Source organism: Otolemur garnettii, unplaced genomic scaffold, assembly GCF_000181295.1.
Source record: "Otolemur garnettii isolate 467f Iridium unplaced genomic scaffold, OtoGar3 scaffold00026, whole genome shotgun sequence".
NCBI classification, from domain to species: Eukaryota; Metazoa; Chordata; class Mammalia; order Primates; family Galagidae; genus Otolemur; species Otolemur garnettii.
This window is the reverse complement of record NW_003852421.1, coordinates 8,110,968-8,118,504: the sequence shown is the minus strand read 5'-3', so window position 1 is coordinate 8,118,504 and position 7,537 is coordinate 8,110,968.

The following is a 7,537-nucleotide window of genomic DNA, read 5'->3' as shown; positions in this document are numbered from 1 at the left end:
ACCATGTAATTGAGAAAAGAAAATCATGGATAGTGGAGAGGTGTGGCCAGGGAGAAACCCAGAACCCGACTGGACACCGGAGCCCCTGGTGGGCCCCATCCCAGTTGGCCCTAGTACCATGAGGCTCTTCTCTTGCTTTAATTTGACCTTTAGAAAAGAATTTTTTTAAAAAAACCTGACTTCCTATGTGCTTGTCCAAGTGAGTCACAGAATTATATTTACAGCCAATTTAACGTAAAGATATGAACCAGAGGAAGAACAGATCCCAGAATCACCAGAAGGCTGCTTAGTTTAAAAAAAAAAAAAATGTCTTAGAAAGGAGCGACAGTGCCGGTCTCCCCTCTCCTCATGGGGAAGAAGATTGCAAGGGGCTTGGTGAGCGTGTAGCATAGGACTTTGTGTTGTAAGGCTTCACAACACAAAGGGTGTGAGTGTGTGTAACAGTGTGTGATGTGTGTTGTGTGTGTAGGGTGTTTGTGGTGCGTATTGTGCCTGTGTGTTTATCTGTGGCATGTGTATGTATGCATGTGTGTGTGTGTGTGTGTGGTGTGTGTATATGTGGGCTGTGTGTATAGGGGTGTCTGAGCATTGAAAGGGTTGGAGGAAAAACAAAGATGACATGGCAGGGAGGATCGGTGGAGGGAGGGTGATTGGTGGGACCACATCTATGGTCCATCTTACAAGGTACATGTGAACCTTTCTAAATGCAGAATATAAATGTCTGAACACAATAACTAAGAAAATGCCATGAAGGCTATGTTAACCAATTTGGTGAAAATATTGCAAATTGTATGTAGAACCAGCACACTGTACCCCATGACTGCCTTAATGTACATAGTGATGATTTAATTTTAAAAAAGAGAGAGAGAGAGAGAAAATCTCATTAAAAAAAAAAGATGACATAGGGCCCAATCTATGCCGAGCTTCTCCCAGGTGGGCCCTGTGCAGGCAGAGCTGAGTCTTCCGTTTGCATCTTTGTGGATGATCATGATCTTGACAATCTCCATGACAGTTATAAGAAAAAAAACCAAATTAGTTAGGGTAGCAGTAATAAAACTAAAATCCTCATGAGATTAGATTTCTCAATAAAATAGTTACAGGAATTGTTTAAACTCCAGGAAAGAGAATTTTTTCCTATAATCAACTTTCCCATCAGTATTGCAATCATCTTATTCATCTAAGGAACTTTTATCCCCCACTTCCCACTCTTCCCCTGGGGGGGTCATCCCTGTGTCCTAGCCTTTATCAAGTTTTCTTGCCTCTGGGTAGGCTGTGTCCCCCTGGACAGTGGAAACTGTGTCATCTACATAGACTATCATCTGGCACAGAGTAAATGCTTGATGAATGTTGGGTCTGACTGGGATCCAGGAAGGACTCTGAAGGTCAGTCTCCTGGATGAGGCCTCCCTCCCAGCATGAGCCACAGATGAGGGACTTGCCCATTATCCCCCAGATAACTGTGGAATCAAATGCATGTGGGTGCACACCCATGCACACATCCCTTTAAAAAATGAGCATGACTTTTGAATTGTGTGGTCTTTTTCAATATCAAGGAATGAGAACCTTTTCTTAATATAATCTAAAATCTATTCTATGCCAATACAGTATAAGTCCCTTCTCTGAATTCATGTTTACATTAACATACTGAAAAGTGCCAGTGTCACTTGCCCACCTTCCTCCTCAGATCCCGACTCGGCTCACCCTGCTGTGGACCCTCGCCTATTCCCTGGACTCCAGAGCCCTGGTGAGGAAACTCAGCATTAGTCGGGATCATCAACCATAGGTGGATACACGACGCCCTGCAGAAGCTTTCGAAGGCTGCTTTTGTTTGTTGGGTACCACATCACTTTTCTGGTGAGGCATCTCAGAGACTTTCTTTCCACTAGAGGAAGGAGTACAAGGACTTACAACCTTTCTGTGCGAGAACCACATGCACCCCCTACCTTGTTGGGGCCGGTGGCCAGGTACGAAGAGGAATGCTTCAGTGAGGGGAACTAGTTTACTCCACTCTCCTAGTTACAAAAGCAAACTTCCAATGATAAAAGCAGGATAGCACAAACATGCCTGAGAAGTTTAAAGAAAGTAGAACGTGGGTCACTGTGAAATGCTTAGGGAAGGAGTTATCAGGTGCTAGGATGGGAGCCAGATGACTGAGCAGGATTGGGTAGGTGGGAGAGTGAGGGGAGCTGGGAAGGGGGGAAGGGGAAGAAGGGCCTTCCTAGCATTCCTGCAGGGAGGGTCACAAAGGCCAGAGCCGAGAATGGGCACGGTTTGTGAAGTCAGGGCTTCCACACCACCACCCTCTGTCCTGGAGTCCAAAGGAGAGAGTCGGGTACCTAACCACCTGCAAGGGCAGTGAGCACGCACATAAATGTTTGAATAGAAATCATTACGTGCATGTCTCTGAAATCCTTTTACCTCCTTTTCCTTAATCTGAAAAACACCTGAGAATTAGTAATGATAACAATATCTCACAGGTATAAAAGTACAAACAACTTCAAAGAGGCTTTCCTATCTTTGCCTGGTCTATGACGTGCATCATTAACTCACTTGAAGTGCCCCTGCGTATACCCACTCTTTGAGGTATGAAGAATGCTTATCAGTTTAGCGTTGCATTTTTAAAATTCCATTTATTTAAAATACTTGCTACAATTTTCCTTCTGTGCTCCAAAAAGCTGATAAGGTTCTGCACTGAGCGCTCATTTGCTTCCTCCGGAACACTTGGGGAGGAAAAGCAAGAGTGACCTGGGTCCTTTCATGAGAAATCCAGGAGCCAGGTTAGGTGGCTGCTGCCACTGGTGCCAGAAATGCAACGGTAGGCTCCCAACTTGCCACCCTGACCAAGGGAAGAGCACCATTTAGCAGAGCCAACTCCACAACCCCAGCTAGGGAAGCCAGACCAGTGTTTCTCCCTTTTCTTTGTTGAAAACCACACACTGTGAAGTATCACACCCTCCCACCACCCTACCTCAGAAACTGTCCCTAGTGGTCTGTGGCACCTGCGTGTGAACAAGGTATTCTTAAGACTGTGTTTAGATTTGCCAGAAATCCCCTAAGCATGGGGATTCTGTTCCTCCTGTCCTAGGGACCCTGGAACCCAGGAGCATGGCCAGGTCATCACCCCTGACCCTTCATCACCCTTGAAGGAATATGACTTAGCCCTGAGACTTAGACTTCTGCGGTTGAAGAGAGAGTTCTAACTTTCCGGGGGAGGAACCACTGGAGTAGTAATGCAGTTTTTCAAACAGCCACCCTTTTTTGAGTGGCTAGTAAACCAGGTCCCATGCTTGGCTGAGTGTTTTCTATCATCTACTGCTTAACCTACAAGGTATGTATTGCTACACTGTTTCATGCTTGAGAAAACTAAAAACCAGAGAGGGTAAAGCAAGATCTTACAGCTAAGACCACCCATAGTGATTTTCATATAGGTTCCCCAAACCAGCATGGTTCTTGTATGTAAATTAATTCCCTTCCTTCAGTAATATTTACTGAGCTCCTCTGAAGCGTCTGGGTTTAGAAACACACCTGTGAATAAAACATACAAAGCTCTAGCTTTCACGGAAGGTTATATGCTATTGGATAGAGACGGAAAATTCACAGATATGCAACGTTACGTGGTGATAAGCGTGCTAGAGAAAAATAAACCATGAAACCAGATAGCAAGAACACGGTGGATAAAACGCTATTTATTTATAAGGAAATGGTGCATTTCTGATGACAGGACATGAAAATATTTCCCATTATGTCAAGAACAATTTCTAAATTCCTGGAACCTGTCATAGCCAGCTGTGATGACAACAGGATGGTTCCCAGCCAGCATAAGACATGTCCCAGCCAAACAGGTATATCTCAGCTTGTTGGAAAACATCTTCAATGGAAATATTACAGCACAGATGGGCTGCATGACGCCAGGTGATGATCCGATCCTGTGTGCCTCACTTCTCTTTACCTTGATTGGAAATGAATTCCCTCCGCTTCTTTCTTCACAAGGAGGTTTTAAAAACTGACCCTCACCAATCTGGAAACCATTTGGAGATTCCCATGAGGAAAGAGCTATGTACCTCTGTGATTACTGGTATTGTTTTCATTAAATATGACATGATTGGGAATTACTGGGAAAAACCACCACTGATGAAAAAATGGGTTTCAAAAGACGTGACAAATTAGCATGCCTAGAAATTGGCCACAAAATCAGGAGGCTGATGAACTATCAGTGTTTGTAAGCTATATAAATAAGCGGTTTTGTAAAGTAGTGTGATTTAGGGATGAGGCAAGAAGAGGGTCCCATTTTAGAAAACAAGTGATTTCATAATGGAACTACGTACTTTGCAAGGACAGTTTTCCCTAGAAATAGCAAGATTTGTTAATACACAGACAACAGGGGGTTCCTGTATCATTCTAAATGGATGTACCTGGCTGCCTGAGGCACCTGGAATGTCAAATATAAACAGTCTACCCAAATCATAATTAGAACATTCAGTAAAACCAAATATCCTTTGTCTAGGAGGAGTTGAAAATTAACCTCTAGTAAAACTGATTTCATACAAACCCATATCATTCCATCATATTTTTACATTTCTGACTGCTCTGACCACTTCCAGCACCTTCAAATACTTTTTGGTAGTAAATTGAGTTTAAACCCTTACTCAAGGTATTAAGTAGTTAGTGTAATGATCATTGCAAAATTGCAAATCTTATTCTTCTTCCTTTTTTTTTTTTTTTTTTGAAACAAAGTCTTACTCTGTCATCCTAGGTAGAGTGCTGAGGGCCTTGGCACCATCATAGCTCACAGCAACATCAAACTCCTGGGCTTAAGCGATACTCTTGCCTCAGCCTGCCGAGTAGCTGGGACTATAGGCACTCGCCACTATACTTGGATAATTTTTTTGCTCTTTCTAGTAGAGACAGGATCTTGCTCTTGCTCAGGATGGTCTCAAAGTCCTAAGTTCAAGCAATCTGCCCACCTTGGCCTCCCAGAGTGCTAGGATTACAGACAGGAGCCATCACGCCCCGCCTTATTTAATGTCACTTAGGAAAAACTAAAACTTGATTTTTCAGAAACCGATGTTTCAGAATTGGTAATATTTCTACTATAAATTTATAAACAAGACTTTTCACAATTTCTCCTCAACTCAAAAAGAGAAGTAAAGATGAGCTCTCCCAATATATTAGCACTGTACTTACAGAGGAAAACATGCTTTTTGAAGTTCTCTGAATTTTTCTGTGTGTCTTAAATGCTTAATAAAATTCTTAGAACAAAAAGATCCAATAAAATTAAAAGTGGTGGTGGTGGCGGTGATTATATTTCCTATTGTCTTACAAACACTCTAAATCTGCATGAGCCCATAAGAAAGTCACCAGCCAGGCTGCCCCGAATTGAGATGGGCTCTAATTGTAGAAAGCATATCAAATTTCAAAGACAGTATAAAGAAAAGAACTAAAAATATTAATAATTTTCATTTTAAGTGAAACTATCTTGGATATATTGAGCAAAGTAAATTAGAGGCGTTAATTTGACCTGTTTTATATTTTTCGTGTAGCTCCTGGAAAACGTAAAAGTATGTAAGGGGCTTGCATTGTATTTCTCTTGGACATTGCTGCTCTAAAACTGAAGAAAGTGTTGTGACTTAAAGTCTACCTCCTCTGATACAAGCATGGCTGCTCCTTCCCGCTCTCCTTCAGTTTTAATTTACAGGCAGTATTTTTGTCCATCCCTTCATTGTCAGTCTATGCGTAGCCTGAAAGGGGAAGAGGCAACACGTAGTCGGGGCTTGTTTTTCATCCGGCTCGCTGCTCTGTGTCTTTTGATGGGAGAATTTAATCTATTTACATTCAAGGTTATTATTTATAGGTAAGGACTTACTACTACCATTTTGTTAATTATTTTCTGGTAGTTCTGTATTTCCTTTCTTTTTTTCTGATTGGATAATTTTCTCCAGTAGTATGCTTTGATTTTTTACTTTTATTTTTTGTGTGTCTGCTACAGGTTTGTGTGTGTGTGTGTGTGTGTGTGTTTACCAATGATGTGCATAAAACATCTTACAGCTATAATAGGCTTTTGGGGGTGGGGGGAGTAGAGACAGAGCCTCACTTTATCACCCTGGGTAGAATGCCGTGGCATCACACAGCTCACAGTAAACCTCCAGCTCTTGAGCTTAGGTGATTCTCTTGCCTCAGCCTCCCGAAAAGCTGGGACTACAGGAGCCCACCACAATGCCCAGCTATTTTTTTGTTGTTGCAATTTGGCCAGGGCTGGGTTTGAACCCACCAAACTTGGTATATGAGGCTGGAGTCCTACCCACTGAGCCACAGGAGCTGCCCTATACCAGGCTATTTTAAGCTAATAACAACTGTAATTACATAAAATAAAACTACACTTTTACTCCACCTTCCATTCTATGTTTTGAATGTCATAATTTACATCTCTTTATATTGTATATCCCTTAACAAATTATTGCATTATTATTTTTTAAATAGTAGTTTTGTCCTTCAAATTTCACACTAAAGATAGGTGGTTTATACTCCACCATTACAGTATTAGAATATTCTGAACTTGACTGTGTACTTACCTTTCCCAGTAAATTTTATACTTTAAAAAGTTCTCCTGTCACTAATCAGCATCCTTTTCTTTCAGCTTGAAGAACTCCTTTTAGCATCTTTAAAAATAGATTTAGGGGGGACAGTCAAATTCCATTATGTGTATATATTATATAGTAGTAGAGCGTGGGACTTTGGTGTGTCTATCAACCAAGTAGCGTACATTGTACCCACAGGTAACTTTTCATTTCTCATTCCTCTTTGCTCCTTCCTTTGCGTCTCCAGTGCCCATTTTACCACTCCGTGTGCTCTATGTAGCCATAATTTAGTTCCTACTCGAGAGAATGTGGCATTTATTTTCTGTTCCTAAGTAACATCACTTAGGATAATGGCCTCTAATTCCATCCAAGTCTCTGCAAAAGACATTATTATATTCTTTCTTATTGCCAAATAGTACTCCATGGTGTATCTACACACCGAATTTTCTTTATCCACTGATCAGTTGATGGGCACTTAGGTTGATTTCATGTCTTTGCAATTGTGAATTGGGCTGTGATAAAGATACGAGTACAGGTATATTTTTGCCAAAATGATCTCTTTTCCTCTGGGTAGATATCCAGTGGTGGAATTGCAGGATCAAAGGTAGATCTCCTTTCTCATCGAAGTTATACTAATTTGCATTCCCACAGACTGTATAAACATTCCCTTTCACTGCATATATCCCAACATCTACTGGTTTCTTTTCCCACTTTTTAATAATGGCCATTCTAATTGGAGTTTTAATTTGCATTCCCTGATGGTTAGTGATGTTGAGCATTTGTTCAGCATATCTTCTTTTGAAAAATATCTGTTCATACTACCCAACACATTCTATGAAGCAAACATCACCTTGATACCAAAACCAGGTAAAGACCCAACAAGAAAAGAAAATTATAGACCAATATCACTAATGAATATTGATGCAAAAATATTCAACAAGATCCTAACCAACAGAATCCAGC